Raw genomic sequence first — 18,248 nt, forward strand, 5'->3', positions numbered from 1 at the left:
AGGTGAAAGGAAATGAAGAAACAGGTGAGCATTTCCGATGAATAAGTTTTTCTGGCATAAATAAGACATTATGAGAGCTTCATCATTTAATCAAGATGTTCCCGGCGTTTTCAAGGAACTTCTGGAAAAAAGAGTTCTTATCTTTTTTTGAATTGATCTTCATAATGTCTTCCATACAGAATTTGACTAGTTCAAACGTTTCTTGTGTCGAGTTCAGACTTGCCGCTGAGGAATCCGTGCTCTTGATGGACTCGTTAATGGAGCCGCGTCAGTGCTGGCGTCCTTTCTCGGCTTTCTTTTCGCCGATGTGCTGGCGCTGAAGTTCTTTTCAGATGAAATTATTTCTTTTGAGTTTTCTCCATAGTCGGTAGAGTGGGTCCGAAGAGTGGTAGTCCTTGAAATCCGAAGAGTAAGACGAAATTTGTTCAAGAGTGAGAGTTCGATTTTTTCAAAGGTTTTTGTCAACTCGGTAGACTGATGGCTGAAGTCCATAGATCTGAACTTGGTTGAATTTCGGGAAATTTCACCAGAAATTTTCCACAAGTTCTCACTATAGTCCGTTTCAGGTTAACTTTGCAGTGAAGAGGAAGCTACGTGGGAACCGCATCACTCGTTGCTATGGAAACAGATAGAATGTTTCAACCTTGGAGCGTATATATATATTGATGAATTTTGTTCCTTGTAATCTTCATCTCCACAAATAACCAGTCTCTCAATGAATCTTGTAGTAGAGCATCTATTGCTCAAGGAAGCGTTCTGGGCCCAGCTCAACACAACTATTATATGTGCATTAGGGACATTGAAAGATGATGTTTGAATAGCAGAGTCAAGTTAAATGCTGACAAAACTATTTTCATGTGAATTTCAAACAGACATGAAATGCCAGCTTTTGTCTCATTGGAGGTGTTAATGGCATTAGAATTGCTCCTGTGCAAAGGGTGAAATATCTCGGCGTTATCCTTGATCGTAAACTTTCACTCAAACCACAATGTGACGAGACAGTGAGAAGATTCATGATATCAGCACAAAAAATGAATAGAATAATACAGAATAATATATCGATATCAAATAAAAATAAAATCATACTCTACAAACTATCTTTAAGACCTACTCTGCTTTATGCGGCACCGGCATGGTTTTTCATGAGTCAGATGTAAGCATCGTACAAATAGAGCGCGCGCAGAAAGAATATTTGCGCAAAGCACATAAAGATATTTGGTACATACGTAATCATCATATAAGAAGAGACACAAAAACAGAGACGATTCTTGATTTTGTACAGAAGATTGCGAAAAATATTTTTGAGCATCTTGAGAAATCTGAATGGGAACATCTAAATAACATATCTACATATAGAAGTGATGAATATCTTAGGCTAAGAAGGCCTAAGAATATACTTACGGTGTCTAGGCCAAATCTCCCTAGCCTTTAAATATACAAATTACATATAGTATAAATAATAACTATTCTCCGTAAGGAGGATGAAGCAGTGTCATTGTATTAAAAATAGTTATTAGTTATGTATACAGAAAGATAATCTGTAAGTAGATAGATGATTGTACTGATATGTAATTGATATGGGTATTTAATTAAGCAAATATATGTAAATAAATTGTATTTCAATATAATAATTACTTTGAATTAATAGCAAGATATTGTATATAATAATAAAAAATTAATGATATGTATAAATATGTTTTCGCAATTTGAGAATTGGCCCCGATGATTCCTTTTAAATTATGACAACTTATTTCTTTTTTTTCGGTTTTCTTGGGGGAAATAGAGGACTGAAATCTTTCCAGAGAGTATTATCAAGAATATATGTAATAACATGCAGGCCTATTATAATAATTAATCTTTTTAAATAACTTGAAAATAATTATTATTTTCCGATAAGAATATTCTCTGGTAATTTATAATAGTAGTCCTTCAAGAGAATATTCTCTGTCTCCCATTTCTCTTCCCGTCAAGAAGACAGGGAGTATTGAAGTTTGTAGTCCATAATACTAAAGTTTAAAAGCAAGAAAATTAAACCAACAGGGCTGAATTGCACAACTTTCAAAGATATGTGAGTGAAACAGAATTTAAGTGTATGTGCATGGAAGAAAACAACAGTTCTGTATCTTAGAATGAAGGTGATTATATAAGAATAGCTTCCTTTATCAATCAATTTTGATTTAATTTTTTTCGTTGTGAACTTATTTCTGAAAATTTATCTAATTTTAAAATATTTTTTAAGTTTTTAATCTAAAGTTTCTAAAATATTTATAACCAAACTTTTAAAACCTCTCATCATGATCTGGAGAATATTATCAAACTAAAGTTGTCATTGGGGGTGATTATACCAAAAATTGTTTTGTTGTAAATGTTTCAGGCATTGAAAACTGATTTATACTTTACAATATAAACGAAATTAGTAAAAAAAATTAAATTATTTAAAAGAAAAATGAATGTTCTCGATTATTCTCCAATTTTTAGATCCAGAAGAATATTCTCAGAATATTCTCGTTCTCCGTTCACATCTCTAACTGTCACAAATGATTAAAAAATCCGATTGTTCTATATCATATTGTCTATATTACAATATTGACCTAATGCCATATTTATAGCTTCAACGGTTTCGGTTCGGCGTGATTTCAACGTATGACTCCCTCCATTATTGAACCCCCTTATCGCCACCTTTAGGGGTCGAATATGGAAAAACCCTTTCTCACTGAGTCTTTACGTCGTGAAACAAAACTATTCACAAAATTTGATATTTATAGCTTCAGCGGTTTTGGCTCTGCGGTGATGAATCTGTCAGGTCATGTTATTTTATATACAGTATATAGATGTAGACACGCACTTAGACAGGATTTCTGAAAGTTCATCACCCATGGGGATCATGAGGTGTTAAAGTGGTATGGGGGGGGGGGAATCACTGCTGAGTAAATCTGAGATTGCAGAAAGAATCCACACCAATGAAGTCGCTGGTAACAGCAAGTTCATCATGAAAAAATAATCCATTGCTTACTGATGATCAACAATGTTTTTTGTAATATCAAAGTGATAACAGGAGATGATTTTAAGCATTTTGGGGGGTTAATTTATCGCGTATCCACTTACTTTATCATCTGTTAATTCCATTATTATATATTCCTTTTAACGTTTCATTTTAAACGTTTCTGAGTAAAACATAGAGTTTTGGAATTATTGAATATACTCTCTTCTATTGCGCAACAGCAATTTGTAATTTCTTTTCCGTATCATCTAAATTTCTTCTAATAAAGTCATTATTAAAATTTTCTGCCATATCTTCAGGATAACTCACTAGGTCACTCACATCCACTCAATAGCTCACTTATTCCTTCACTCACTCGCTCATGGACTCAGTAGCTCGCTCGCTCACTCAATCACTCGCTCAGTAACTCAATCGCTCACTCCCTCGCTTACTGACTCGCATCGAACTGTTGTCGATGAACTGTTAGTGAGTGAATTTTCCGTAAACCCCTTTGAAGAGGAGAAAAGGTACAGGGAATCCCTTCCAAAAAATTTCTGAGTAAGTTCCGTTTTAATTCAAATAAATTGAGTAAAACAGCAATTGAAATATTTTCTTTTAATGTTTTTAATTATAGTTTTTTTTCACAGATCAAATGGCTCCCTATACCCCCCTTTTGTGTGTATGCCTTTGGTTCATTAAAATATTTTCCAAAATTTTTACACTCTAACCCTGAATATGTAATTCCATTTCAATTTACTACAGAGATATTGACAAATATGCTTGCATATGTTACGGTAAATGTGGTAATTCCGGTTATCATGCCTGATCGCCGGTCACGTTGGTGAGTTTGACAAATTTTAATTATCTCTTTTTCCAACAATTATGTTGGAAAAACCCAAGCGTCTTAGGTAAATTTGATAAGTCTTTCGAAATTCATCGCGTTTGTCGATTATTGTGCATAATCACCAATTCATTTTGGTAAATATGATAAATCGGCCCTATTGCGGTGATGAGATTTATTATTTGGATGTCCTTACTTGTAAGCCAGTCTGAACCGGACAAAATGAACTCTGTAGAAAGAAGGAGACCAAAACTATATAAGCTCAAAGTATCGAAATATTGAATTTTGATATTTTGAGCTAATATCGTTGGTCTTCTTTCTACGCTATGCTCAAAAGGTATACCTTTAGCGTTATACCCATAGCGTAGAAAGAAGACCAACGATATTAGCTCCAAATATCAAAATTCAATATTTCGATACTTTGAGCTTATTTCCATTATAAAATGAACTCTGATTTAACGAATTTTTTTTGAAAATCCCTGAAATAATTCCTCTTTGACGAATTAAGAAATCGGACTTCGATATGACGAATTCCTATTGAACAAAATTTTACGACCTTACCCCCCCCCCCCCCCCCCCCCGTTTATCAAACTAACCACGTCGTACGCTTAGGAAAAATGTATGCTCACGGGCATAGGCGTACGCAGAATTTCCTCGAGGGGGGGGGGGGTTCAGATTTTTTCTTTCTGAGAGGGGTTTACGTTTTTTCCTGCAAAATAACACTATAATTTTAGCTCGGGGGGGGGGGGGGTTAGAACCCCAAAACACCCCCTTTGCGTACACCAATGCTCACGGATAAAAGTGATGGGCTAATTTTTGTTGCATATATCAAATTTACCAAAGACACTTGGGTTTTATGCATAATAACCGGTAAAAGTGATAATGTTTTTAGTATCTATCAAATTTATACTAATGACGATAGGGTATTTTACATAATATCCGGTAATATACGCATAGTAACCGGTCACTATGCATAATTACAGATTTATCACATTTACCTTAACGCAGCGATTCTCAACCTTTTTTTATTCGTGGAGCCCTTTCTGGTCTATAATTTATATGGCGGAGCCCCGTATAGGCCTATTTTTTATTTATTCATCAAAGTAACTGTAATTTATGTTATTTACAATATTCATAACTATTTGTTTTTCAACTTTACTGTTTTTTTTTACTTTCCTCGAGCGGCCGCGGAGCCCCTGGAGAGGGCACACGGAGCACCGGTTGAGAACCACTGCCTTAACGTATACATTTTCCTCCCGTTCCCTCTGTATTGTACGTATAAGCGTTTCAATGATAACTAGTACGAAGAAATGTCGCGAATTACCCATTACAAATAGGAACCCATTTCTGCAATTCCTGTCGGATTTTGGCATTTTGGCATTTTCCTATGCAAAAAAAAAATCAAAGGGGTGTGAAAGAAAATAAAAAATAGACTCTGCATCTGACTAAGGGAACATGTTTTACAAAAAATACTCATCGCTCGCACGTATTTTCCGCTGCCCTGATTTTTTTTTCATCTTTCCCAATTGGTTAATTCAGTCATTTCCAGATCTGGTTCGGTTTCTTTTTTAATTGGTCTCATATTTTGTAGGAAAATCGACGTGTGACACTTGAATCACATGTTTGTTCTCTTTTGGACAAAAAAAGAAACAGAGGAAAAAGGTGTGTGTGGTGGTATAATATTGCGTATGTACGCAACCTTGGGAGCCGGGTTGCTTCTGCACGCATGCGCACCGTGTCTTTTTCTCTCAGCGATCTGAAAGGCACCGTTATTAAATGACTGGCTCCACTCAGCAACAGGTGGTTCATTTGAGGGAATTTCTCGTGTTTCTGTCACTCTCAATTGTTTTGTTTGTGTTTCGCGCAGGATAGAAAAATGTCTCCCGTCAATTGTCAATTTCGTAGAATCGCGCTCTGCTTCTAGGATTAATTGTTTTTGTGTGTTTTTGTTTTCGCGATTGCACCTTTTGTCTAATAATTATCTTATTCGAGTGTCGCGATCGAAATTTGACGCAGGAGAAACGTTGGGGGTAAGTAAGTTCCATTTTCATCTACCTACGTGCAGCGACGCCCACCCATATGACATGCTCCTCATTTATGTCCTTTCTTTCTCGAATGTATTCTCTTAAAGTTGGGGAAAAAGCGCTTCATTGTATCGTTGCAAAATGAGCGGAAAAAAGAGAAAAATATCAAAATTTCATATCAATGCTTGAAATGATTTACTTCTTGAAACGTTCTTCATGTAACAATCCAAGTCTATCTCGAGTACTGCCAATTTACTACCATTTTACACCCCCCCCCCCTCCCGTAATGATGAGTTGTGCTGGGAGTATGTGTACCGAACAGTGTGCGTGCACGAAAAGTGTTTTGTGTAAAGTTAGTGCTGCCATCTAATATTCCAAATTGCGAGTGAAACGTAATGATTGAATATTTGTACCGTTGTGAAGTAAACCTGTAACCTCTTTGAGGTTAACAGGGAAATTGGCTCACATTGCAAGAAAAACATCTTACACATTGCAGTTATCCGCGTAGCTCACATATTCTTAGGCGAGTGCTCAAGGGCGTACTCAAGATTGACCTTTCGCGGGTGCACCGCGTTTGGGGGAATAATCATGGGCGAAAATACGGGGGGGGGCATGGGGTGGCATTGCCCCCAAGCGTCGAAGGTGAAGTCGTCTGATCTAATGTATGTATGAGTTGACATCATCATCATCTTGCCCTCCCCCCAGCAATAGTGGCCATGCCCCCCCAGACTTCCAAGTCAATCCCACCTATGGGGGGGGGGATCCCACAAGAAATCTTAAAAAAGTTTGAGTTACGAACATTATTAAAAAACATTTTAAATAAACAGGAATTGCTTAAGATAGTGAATAAAGTTATTTTATTTCCCGATACATTATTATTTTTCAATAAAAGTATTAAAAAAAAGTTTGATTTTTAATCGTATTGGGAGGGGGTGCGTTCCCCCACCCCCCTACCATGCCCCCTTGCGTATTAATCTGCGAGTGCTTCACAACTGCTTAATTGTAAACAACTACTTAATAGTAGCTACTCTAAGTTACAAAAGATCCCTAAGTTATTATCCATAAAGTTATTAAATATCCCGCGGGGTCCGAGGATCGAGAACGTAAACCTATATATTTCTTCACATTTTTACACTGCCATTTATCAGAGTTAGTGATGTAGCTGGAGGGGGGGGGGGGAGAATCACTGCTGCATTTTTGTCTGGGATCTTATTATTTCCTTAGGCGTGAGAGCTCTGCTCTCAGATTTCAGTTGCGTGTCTTAGAGACGATTTTTTTTCGTGATTAATTTTCTTCCTCTCACTGACTTTCTTTCTTTCTTTCAAACCGAGCACAACCAACACCTTCTATAGCAGAGAGCCTCCGTGCGAAACTTTGACGTCACTTGAAGTCGTAAATTTCACCTGTAGCCATTGAATATAGCAGGCCGACGTACGCGAAATCTTTACCTTTTTTTCAGTATATCCAATAACTATAGGTGAAATGGACGACTTCAGAGACGTCACGAGCTTTGCGCGGAGGCTTCCTGCTATAGAAGTCGTTGGCGCAACTCAGGTCTATCGCCGTGGGCAATTTATGACTTAGTGAGTTATTCCGGAAGTGTGTGTACCTAACAGTCTGAGTGCTTATCTAGTGTTGTGTCTGATTTTTCATTGCTGCCATCTATATTTCAGAAATAAAATGAGTGAAGTGTAATAATTGGATATTTGTACCGTTTGTAGGCCTGTTGCTCTGTGTGGCGAGACTTTTTAACGGAGAGATCGGCTAACATTTGCGCCTCTAAGTTGAGAACCGCAGAAAATCTACTTCAGCCGACCACCACTGTGACGCCAGTAGGGTTCGAATCCGGGACGTTGCGATGCGAATTTGTTCCTATGACCACTGGAATACTACAGCAACTTCCTGACTGACTAAAATATCACGAAATAAATGAACAATTACTAACTTAAAAGGTTGGAGGTAAAAACTGATAGCAATTACAATAATCCCCCCTCTCCCCCGTTAAGTCGGGCATGTCGAACATGTCGATGGACAAAGGAAGAGCGTGATGCAACCGACGAATGTCATGTAGGTTCGTTCTAATGTACGTTTAATTCTTAACGGCTGTTATAATAAAAATCGAGAGATTTCCGGATGCACGTTATAACGAAGCGCGGTGTAAGAAAGTGGCGACTTTATTATGGCAGTGTAAAATGTAAGTCAATGTAATTCTTAAATGGGCTTTAGTGGCACTTTAAAGTGTTGTCAGATCACCTACGGACATTGCCGGAACTTGGATAGGGGTGCGACGGCGAATTTTAGGAAAGAACAAAAATCCAGTGAGATTAATTTACTGTTTAATAATTAAAGAATAAATAAATGAGAAAAACACATACCGTGATCTCTCACTATTTCCGCCTGAATTTACTCAGCTGAGATAAACGAGCGCAATATTGTATTAACCTACTAAAATAGCGTAGTAACCAACACTGTTGTATTGTAACAGCTTCAAGTTTGTGTCTCATCTAGACCTGATGGAAGGATTGGAAAAAATCCCTATAGGTCACAAAAGTTGTGTGTGTGTGTTTATTTTTCTCTTTCTTGTGTTTATATTATACTTTTTGTGTTTTGATTTGATGTTCACTGTGATTTTTGTCTGATTGTGTGTCATTTGGAAAAAAAAAAATCTATCGTATTTTGCAGTAATGGGAAGGGGAATGTGATATAAATATAATCATGTTTGTGCCACCCCGCCCCCCCCCCCCATTCCCAAAAGTAATCCTAGTTACGGCCCTGCCTACGGATGCAAAGTCACTTTGAGGATAAAGTTATACGGAAAATAGTACAAGGAAGTTCTGCATAAGAACGTAAGAGTAAAATTATAAGAAATCAAGAAATATAGGTACAGCAAAAGTAATTTATTCTTTTTCAAAGTATGTTCACTCGAATGATATGCAAGAGACCCGTCGTTGAATCCACTTTCAAAGCAAGTAGAGAAGGCTTTTTCTGGAAGTTGCCGCAGAGTGAACCCTGCACAACTGAAATTTCTAGTTCACGATGCTTCCTCGATGAGTGTTGTCCCAAACTTTTCAGAACTGAAACATAATATGTTAAATGCAATATCAAAATCATGTCACAACCAGGGCCGGATCAAGAATCCTGCGAACTACGCGGCCTCAGAAGGCACCAACTAAAGATGGGGCTGATTTTTTATCACCAACATATTATTTGCTTACACTTGAAAAATGTCCAGAACCGGCTCTGGCCCCAACCCCTTTACAATCCAGATCTTGCACCATACCACTCTGGCAAGTTTCCGATACTGAAGAAGAAGCTCCGTGGGAGAATTATTAGTTATTTCCGCTGTGCAGGGTTCGCTGAGACAGCTTCCAGGAAAAACCTTCTAAACATACTTTGAAAAGTGAATTGGACGATGGGACCCTTGCATATCCAGAGCCAAGTGATTTTTCCTGAGGCCCTACCTAGCAAATTTACATGCTTACTCACTGAAATTTTCAGATTCATTTTTGTGAAGCTCTTCTCTTCTCTTGAGGCCCCCGGGCCGTGCCTGGGTAGGCCTGTGCATATCATCTGAGGGAAGATATTTTAAAAAAAGGAATAAACTATTTTTTTGCTTTATGCTATATTTTTGCTATATTTTATGATTTTACTCTAGTTCTTATAGAACGCACCTTGTAATAAAGACAGCGATTCTCAACCAAAGTGTCACTGCCCTTTATGGTGTGCCACTACAGCAGTGGTTCTCAAACTCTCCCGCGGCTCCCTTGCCCTAGTTATAATGCATATGTAGCTGCCACATGTCCGTGGCTTCCCAGAATGGTCTAACGAAAATATCGCTCCATAGACCGAACAGGAACATACACACCAATATCACCAGCTAGTCGCAACGCCCCAGACGAAGGTTGGCGACGCCACTACGAGTCACGACACACACTCTGCGTTACAATGTCTAGAGATCAAGTGGGGGGGGGGGGAAGTGTCGTAATATATCTGAAATTCTAATCTCATTCCCAAGAAAGCCGTAAACTTGAAGCCTTTGGGAACATTCGATGTTGACAATCGAGTTCGTTATTAAACCATCAGCGATTTCGGTTGATTCCGACGTCCCTTGAAATGTGTATTTTGTTGATCAATTTTCTTTCCCTTCAGTCACACAACACAGACTGAATACTCCAGTAAGCAAGTATTTAGCGTGTGAAGAGACTTTTAATAAGAACCATGGAATAAGACGTATTTTCGCACAGCGAAGTTATTACAATCATTCCACGTTGACGAATGTTTTTCCCAGAGCTACATAATAATCGACGGTGATGATGCTCGGCATCTTATAGAAAATAATCTTTGGAAGTATGTAATGTTTTTTTACCTTTCTATTCCCACGTGGGACGCGTCTTTACTCGAGGGCAGTGTGAAAAGGGCCGGAAACACAGATCATTGAACGCGTGCGAGGAACCTGCAAATTTCATGGATGTTAAGCTCGCGGCATGCGGAAAAAAAAAGAAAAGAAGAAAAATAGCGAATAATGTCTCATCACTGTATGGCTTTTAAACTCAAGATGTGGCTTCTTCTTTCTTTAAAAAAAAAGGGGGGGGGGGGAGGTAAGAACCCGAAGCTTTATGAAAGAATTTTTGATTTTCTCCAGCGACTTACGATCATTAGCATTAATTTGAATTCTGTCTTTGTCTGTGAGAACGCGATTAGCTTTGAAGAATATGTGCGCTCAGACTCATTTTTAATAAGATCAACGCAATAAGCTCACACGAGCGATTTAAATATTTGTTTTTCCTTCCGTTTTATAACTATCTTACGATTATTTGAATTTCATTCGCGATTCCCAGTTTATATTTGTGGGGGGGGAGGGACTAATCAGTTCTTTTGCAGAACAATCTCGGGAAGAATTTTAAGAAAAGAACTCTTCTGCATAGAAAACACTATTAAAAACATTTTCACCGCAGAACATTTTCAGTCAGTTGAGGGCTGGTTCCAGAACAACGCAAAACTTTTTGCTTTGGGGGTGGGGGGGGGGGCGATTAATCCAAAAGAGATAAGAAAGTAATATGCAATATACGACGCGAAGCGATTCCGTATTGTTTCAAATACAGGACGGGGTTGTCTTGGGATAAAATGCTCATGTACCATCGAGTCTCCAATATTGAGGTGAGTCAAAAGTTTTACAGTATTTTTGTCATTCCTTTTATTTTTTAAATTACAACGACGGGGGCTTAATACCTTCAACATGGTGAGAGAGAAACATGCTCTAATAGAAATATCACTAAAAATAATATTTAACCATCGATTTATTTTAAATTTTTTACACGTGTTTTAGATTCTATGTGCTATCTTCTGGTGGTAAAAAGTTTACATATTTTGGATACTTAATTTTCCGTAAATTTCCCCAAAAAAAAGCATTAGAAAACAACATGCGTGCAGGATAAAATAACAATGACATCAATGTAATTTATTAAAAACAAAGGAAACTGTTCAGTTCATGAAATGAAGCAAAATTTTGAAATTTAATTGACTCAATCTTATTTAAAATTAAATTTCGAAATTAAAATTTGAAATTTCAAAAATTTTTAAATGTAAAATTAAATTTTAAATAAGATTCACTCAATCAAATTTCAAACTTTTACTTCATTTCATGAACTGAACATTTTCCTTTATTTTTAATAAAATTACATTGATGTCATGGTATTTGATTGGCATGGCATTGCTGCACGCCTGTTGTTTCTAATGCTTTTTTTTTGGAAAATTTACGGGAAATTAAGTATCCAAAATATGTAAAACTTTTTACCACCAGAAGATAGCACATAGAAATCTAAAACACGTGTAAAAAAATTTAAAATAAATTAATGGTTGGATACTATTTTCAGTGAAATTTCTATTAGAGCATAGTGTGTTTGATCATGTTGAAGGTATTAAGTCTCCTTAAGATTTGAAAGTAGATGTCATCTAGTTGCGCAGTTATCCACGTGCCAGTTCTTCTATCAATGCACGCTGATAACCGATTCTTGTCCTTTCGAAGTGAAGAACTACAGTTTTCCCGTCCTCTGGTTGCCATGAGCCATGGATTTGAACAAGTTATAATCAGTAGGTAAAAGCCCATTCGGGTTTGGTTCGATTTCCCTTAATTTCTTGGAGTTTTTTAAGAACAGCGCGCGAGAAGTATAATGCAATGAATATGAAAAGAGAAGCAGGCATTCACGGACGTAATTTATGATGTCGATCGACATAACAGCCGAAAGGTATGGATGTTGCTGTCAATAGGGATTACCTTGCTGCAAAAACCTCGGAATCGACAGTTTGGCCAAAGAGTCTTGCAACTAGAGAGAAATTTCGTAAGTAATCTGGTTGCTGTGTGATGGACAACTGCACCTTCATCTGTTCTTTCTGTCTTACATTTGAAGAATTTGGGAAACCAATACTACAGTTGGAGCAAAAACCGAATAAAAATTGACAATAATGGCAGTATTTTACAACTACGGAAGGCAGACACCCGTTTAAAAGGAAGAAGGCTCTGTCCCTCCAGGGATATAAGCCTTTTACCCTTTCGGGTTGGGTCGCGCTGGGGAGAGCGGTAGCTCGGAAAAATCCGATCCGAGAGCGTCAATGGCGGAGCTTGACTGATGTACTGTATATTCACATATATAAATTGACATCATCGTGCTCCCCTCCAGCTTTCATCATTGTGCTAGCCTTTTAAGTCTACTCCGCCTACAATAGTGATATAATTAGCTCCAGCAGTAGGAAAGCGTGCTACTGCACACGTATGTCTAAATTTTCGAAGGTCTTTTACTTACTTTTTAATTAGGTTAAACATGATTTTTTTCTGTAATTATTTTGACATAATGATTAGCACCAGCTATTATTTAAAAGCAGGATCTAGTAACTGTCGATTATAATGTGGGGCAGACCTTGTTCATGAAGACCTTGAGTATGTTGTAAATTGGTTCAGAAATAAATGACTGATAACACAGAGCGGGTACGAGGTAATTCCTCTATTTGAGGGCCTTTGCGAATATTGTGGTAAGAGAATATTTTTTGGTGACCATTCAGCCTAAAAAATCACTGGGGTTCTTAACCTATGGGTCGCAAGAGTTCTGAGATGGGTCAGACGGACTCCTTTACAATTCGGTTATAAATCCATTTGTTGCGCCACTGGTTTCAGGGACATCATAACAATGTCGGTTTCCTTGGCTTAGACCCAAACATTTTTGGGGCCTTCTTTAGTCATGATTTACGTACTATAACAAAGGTGGCCAAGCTTTTGCCAAGTCGTGCCACTTTTAAGAACACTTTTGATGCACGTGTTAGTTAGAGTTTAACCCTCCGATCATACATCCCGCTTTTACGGGACGCAATCTCTTTTCCCTACAATGTTTTGACCATTGAATAAAGAATTTCTTTGATTAAAAAAAAAATTAATTTCAGAATTATTGAAGGCTTTCAATATTTTGAGTGGGGGGGGGGGGTGCCCAGTTTCAGTCTGTTCCGTGGACTCAGGCCCTGCTGGCTCGTCTGTTAAGACGCCATGGTTGGTAACGACTGGTTCCACTAATTTCGAAAACAAAAAACATTTTGTGAATCAGAGACATTTAATAAGAATTTTTTTAAATCAAAGATAGACAGATGGGTCGCGAGTTTGATCACGTCGTTGATTTTGGTTCGCAGCTGAAAAAGATTAAGAACCCCTGGCGCATGCTCGGTTTAGCTATTGGGAAGAAATTTCTCTCTGAAGCAATAAAAAAGTTCAAATTTTTTGCACCACCAAACGAAGAATAAACACCACCACTCGTTTAAAGGGTAAGGAAAATGAAAAAAAACTTCATTTTTCCATCGAGCAGTGATGTTTGATGCGGTGGCATTTTCTGTCAAATGCCGAAACCGTAAAACAATCGGCAACCGAAAAAATTATTAGCTACACGTGGAATGATCACGTCATGCTTGCTAAGATTTTTAATTTTTCAACTCATTATAAAGGTATATTTTGTGTATCCTCATCATCAACTCTTCGACAATGACTCGGTATTAGTGATTAGTCAGAATCATTCGTAATAGCGAGATTCTCGTTAAAAGGCATGCTCGTTATATCGGACGTTTATTGTAAAATCCTTTCGAGCTTTCAGAAAGGAAAAAAAGAGCATTGACGTATCCAAACATGTTTCCACATTGGAAAAGTTTCACGGAGTTGAATATTGTTGATATTGTCATGCATGGGTGAGGTCCTCACTTACTCGCAAAGGGAAGCTTAAACACGAAAGGAATGAGGAAGCTCTTCCTGGCCATTGTGCAGTTTCCCGGACGAAAAATGTTTCTAACCCTATCGTGTCTATTGTTTGCCCCGCGAATGGAAAAGGTCAAATCACCCAAACAAATAAAATGATGGAAACACGTACCTACTGTGTGGTTGGAGTATACTGTTATTACACGTACCTCGAATCCTCTGACTTTTGCTTTCAACTAACGGATTCAACGGCAGGTGACTCGTCGATCGCCATCACGAGGTTCCCGATAATTCGAGTTTCGAAAGTTCGAGGTGCTGGAATTTTTTTGAAATTCCTTTTTGTGTTTTTCGTCAAGAGCACGTTCGTTTTATTTTTTCTACGAAAATTTGAAAGCATCGGAAGGGGTCTGAGGTCTTCGGAAGACCAGAGGCCAGACTGATTTCTCTATAGCAAATTTACAGTGTAAAATAATTATAACATATTACGATATATATGGGGATAAATCGAAAAGCTACCCATTCTTAAACGTCTACGCCCCCCCCCACCGTAAAAACGCAATGAAAGAATTAAAAAAAAATGGACGCAAACTGATGCTGTTAGCATATTTTTAATTGAAGAAATTAATCAATAATTAATTTGAGTGAATTTTTTAATTGGCTGAAATGGTTAACTAAGGGTGAAATATATAGTTCGCCTTGATTTTTTAATGTTATTTAGTTTCTACCTCGACTTGAGGGAATTCCCAATTCCCTCAATTTGGTGCGATTTAATAAATCTCTGATACATGTAACATTTCGACAGCCCTCAAAAAATCACACCAACGAGGAATCAACTCGCTCCAGATGAAAAAGTATTGCACTTATGTAGCCGTATTTTGTACTGAAATGTGCTTTTTTCTAAAATACCAAAAAAAAAAAAAAAAAAAAAAAAATAGAAAAAAAATTGGTGTAATTGGGTTTTTTTTTTGACCATGTACACCCCTGATTAACGGCCACCCCCCTCTTTCACTGACAAATTTTTTGTTCCGCCGGTGACCGTAAAAAAGAGGGTTTACTGTATTTCCCACCTCCCACGTATATTCAAATATACTCGGGACCATAGAGGAATAAATGAGCGTCAGGATCCTGCCACCGGAATTATCCAGTTGCCGAGATCTCTTTCAGCTCATCTTCGTGGCAGTCTATAACAAAGTGCGTGTACAATCTGAGTGCTGTTGTGTCTGATTTTTCAGTGCTAACCATAGAACAGGCCCACAACGGTACAATTATTCAATCATAACACCTCACTCACAGTTAGAAAAACTGATGTCAGATGGCGGCGCAACACATTACAAGCATCACACAGAAACAAACTTCACGTCAGGTTCATAACACGAACATGTACATTCCAACACGTACCAATTCGTTTGAAGTTCCGCAGAGGAATGTGGACGAGATGCAAGCGTGGTTTAGTATTGCTGACCATAGAGGGCTAATATCGATGACAACCACATCTTATCTTGCGAGCTTAATGTACTTCCCGACGATCCAAAAATACAAGATTATCTGATTCGTTTTTGTAGCACCACAGTCACTCTCTCTGCACACGAGGGCCGATTAGACCGTTCTCGCCAAGAGGTTTGGTGCGTTAACCCCTTCGGGTTGGGGCTTCCGTGTTAATAATGTGCAATGTGGTCATTTTATCGCAATTTGTGTTGTACTTACGTGACGGTGCCTCCTATACGTTAGAGGTTCCTCAGGAATATTAACATGGAGGCGTGCCTGGTTTTCATGTATTTACGCGAAAGCGCTCGCGTGGCGCAGTGGTAAGTTGCTCGTCTACCACCGTGAAGGTTGTCGTCATGGTCCAAGGTTCAAACCCGGGAGAAAAGATACATAAGATATATATTTTCCGTAAATAACTTGACATCGATAGATGGCGCCTTCATATCCAACCCATCTCATTAACAGCAGTAAATTGCAATATAGTGATATAGTTGGTGTTTGGTGAAGTGTAATAGTGTCAACACCATCTATAGCAGAAAGCCTCCGCACGAAGCTGGTGACGTCACTGAAGGTCATCTCACCAATAGCCATTGGATATAACAGGCCGACGCATGCGCCATCTTCACCCTTTCTTGTGTTATATCCAATGGCTATAGGCGAGATGACATGACTTTCTTCACGAGCTTTGCGCAGAAGAGAGCCTTCTGCTATGGATGGTGTTGGTAGTGTATCTACGTGTCACTGGGAACATTCTACTGTAGCAAGGGGACGAGAACGGATATCAACTTGTCTCTCAACGTCTTTTTTTGGGAAAACGAGGCCTCGATACTTGGATGATTCAATACGTAACATTTACACGTTTTGTACTAGAAGTTGACATATTTCGTAATCGCATGCACATTTATTAGTGGTTATCACACACTGGAAACTTACGAATATACTTTTTTCCTTCTTTTTCGATTTCATTCTTTATTTGAAGGGTTCCCGCCGGAGTGTGATGTCGATGGTTACGCAATGGATGCCACTCGCCATAAGGAAGTTCGAGCCGACGGCACATACTTGCTCTGTGGCGTCGACGGTGAGAGTTTTTAACCTTTTTTCTCTTCAAAAATAACTCTTTCCCGTTAACTCCTTCGCATATTTTTAACTAACGGTTAGAAAAATAATAATCATATAACATAGCATAATTTCTCTCTCTTTCTGACTTTTTTGTATTTTAAATTTATAAGTGGGGGGGGGGGGTGTATGATAGGAGACTCAACCCCCGAAGATCAACTTCTCTATTTAAATTTGCTGTACGTGTTATATGTGCCCTTATACTGGAAATAACTCGCAAACCGGTGAATTCAAGAAGCATACTTCTAACTGAAAAAAATATTTGAATAACGAATATATTCCAATTACACTTCGCGAATGTGTTAAGCGAATTACACTTAAAAACATTTTCTTTTTCTTCTTTTTTTTGGGGCTGAGGAAAGACGGGGCAACAACTTTTTCGTTGGGTCGTCGGTGAAATACCTATTAGGACAGGGTGTCCATATAAAAAGATAATTTTTTGTATTTCAATAACTATACAGCCCCTTGCAATATGAATGACGTGGATCTGAGGTCTACGCGGTATTTGGGTACTTTTTGCAACTGGAAGTATGTTATGCTTCTAAGATCAATGGCTCAGGAGTTTATTCTAGGATAAAAAGGGAATTGCTTATTCACCCTGTATTAAACGTACAGAAAATAGATTCCCCAATGTATAAATGCATTTCTTTTAGGTCAGGACAGTAGCGATGTAGACTCGGGAATAGTGTCGGGGCCAGACCAAAGGACCACCTCCTCTAACGATGATACTGACAGCAGCTGTGCTAGTCCCGTCTCCAAGGGGAACAAAACAAGTATGTGTATGAACATTTACAGTGTTACATTTACGTATTGTAACATGTATGCGTATATACAGTAAAACCTCTGGTCATTAAAAACAAAATAGGTGGCTATGCAGAGAAAGATGTCCTCTCCCATTTTGTTAATACTATATATACGGAAAACTGGCTGTATGAAGAAAACCCCGTCTCTCGTATGCCGAACGAGTGCTCTACCTTAAGCTATGAAAGTAGAAAGAATATATTCTGTCTACCTCCCTCCCTCCCTCTCTCTTCCATCGCACGGAGACATGGTTCCCAGTTTGAAATTTTTTGGACTTTTCACGGGTCTTCTATAGTGAATTGATAATGAGCATGATAAAACAAAAAAATGACGGTGATTGTCCCGGGCCCCAGTGCTGGAGCTCTGTCAGCCTCTCCCTTGTGGGGGACATGCATTAAGCTCCGGAGAGAGAGTATTCTATCTGCTTTCATAGCTTAGGTAGGTAGAGGTCTCGTCCGCCGGCACACGAGAGACCAGGATTCGTGAGGGCAGAGATGAATTTTTCTGTCTTAATTAAAATATCAGTATCTTTGCATACAGAAATTTTTCCCTATATAGTGTAATATAATAGATGGCTGCTAAATATTCTCAAAGTATGTGATGTCGCTTCCTGGGGAATGGTAGGCGGAAGGGTGGGAGGTGCACGGGGTAAGACCATGAGAGGTATAGAAGCTATGGGTACTTCATAAGATCCGATGGGTTCGCTGAAGATGCGAGGAAGGGGTGCCTGTTTTTAGTTCGGGGTGTGCATATGAAAGGGGTTAGCAGCACGTTTCT

At 38.4% G+C, this 18,248-nt stretch overlaps 1 long non-coding RNA gene across 1 annotated transcript; it reads left to right on the forward strand.

The window, feature by feature from the left end:
* The first annotated feature begins 5,611 nt into the window (after positions 1-5,611).
* Positions 5,612-17,440, forward strand: LOC149084262 (uncharacterized). Its single transcript, XR_016193030.1, has 3 exons — positions 5,612-5,851; positions 16,534-16,632; positions 17,324-17,440. It is a non-coding gene; the product is annotated as an uncharacterized LOC149084262 (long non-coding RNA).
* The last annotated feature ends 808 nt before the right edge of the window (positions 17,441-18,248 follow it).

The sequence above is a fragment of the Pholcus phalangioides genome, unplaced genomic scaffold (assembly GCF_987345545.1).
Source record: "Pholcus phalangioides strain wild (caught in Gottingen) unplaced genomic scaffold, Ppha-v1.0 ptg000008l_1, whole genome shotgun sequence".
Taxonomy (NCBI): Eukaryota; Metazoa; Arthropoda; class Arachnida; order Araneae; family Pholcidae; genus Pholcus; species Pholcus phalangioides.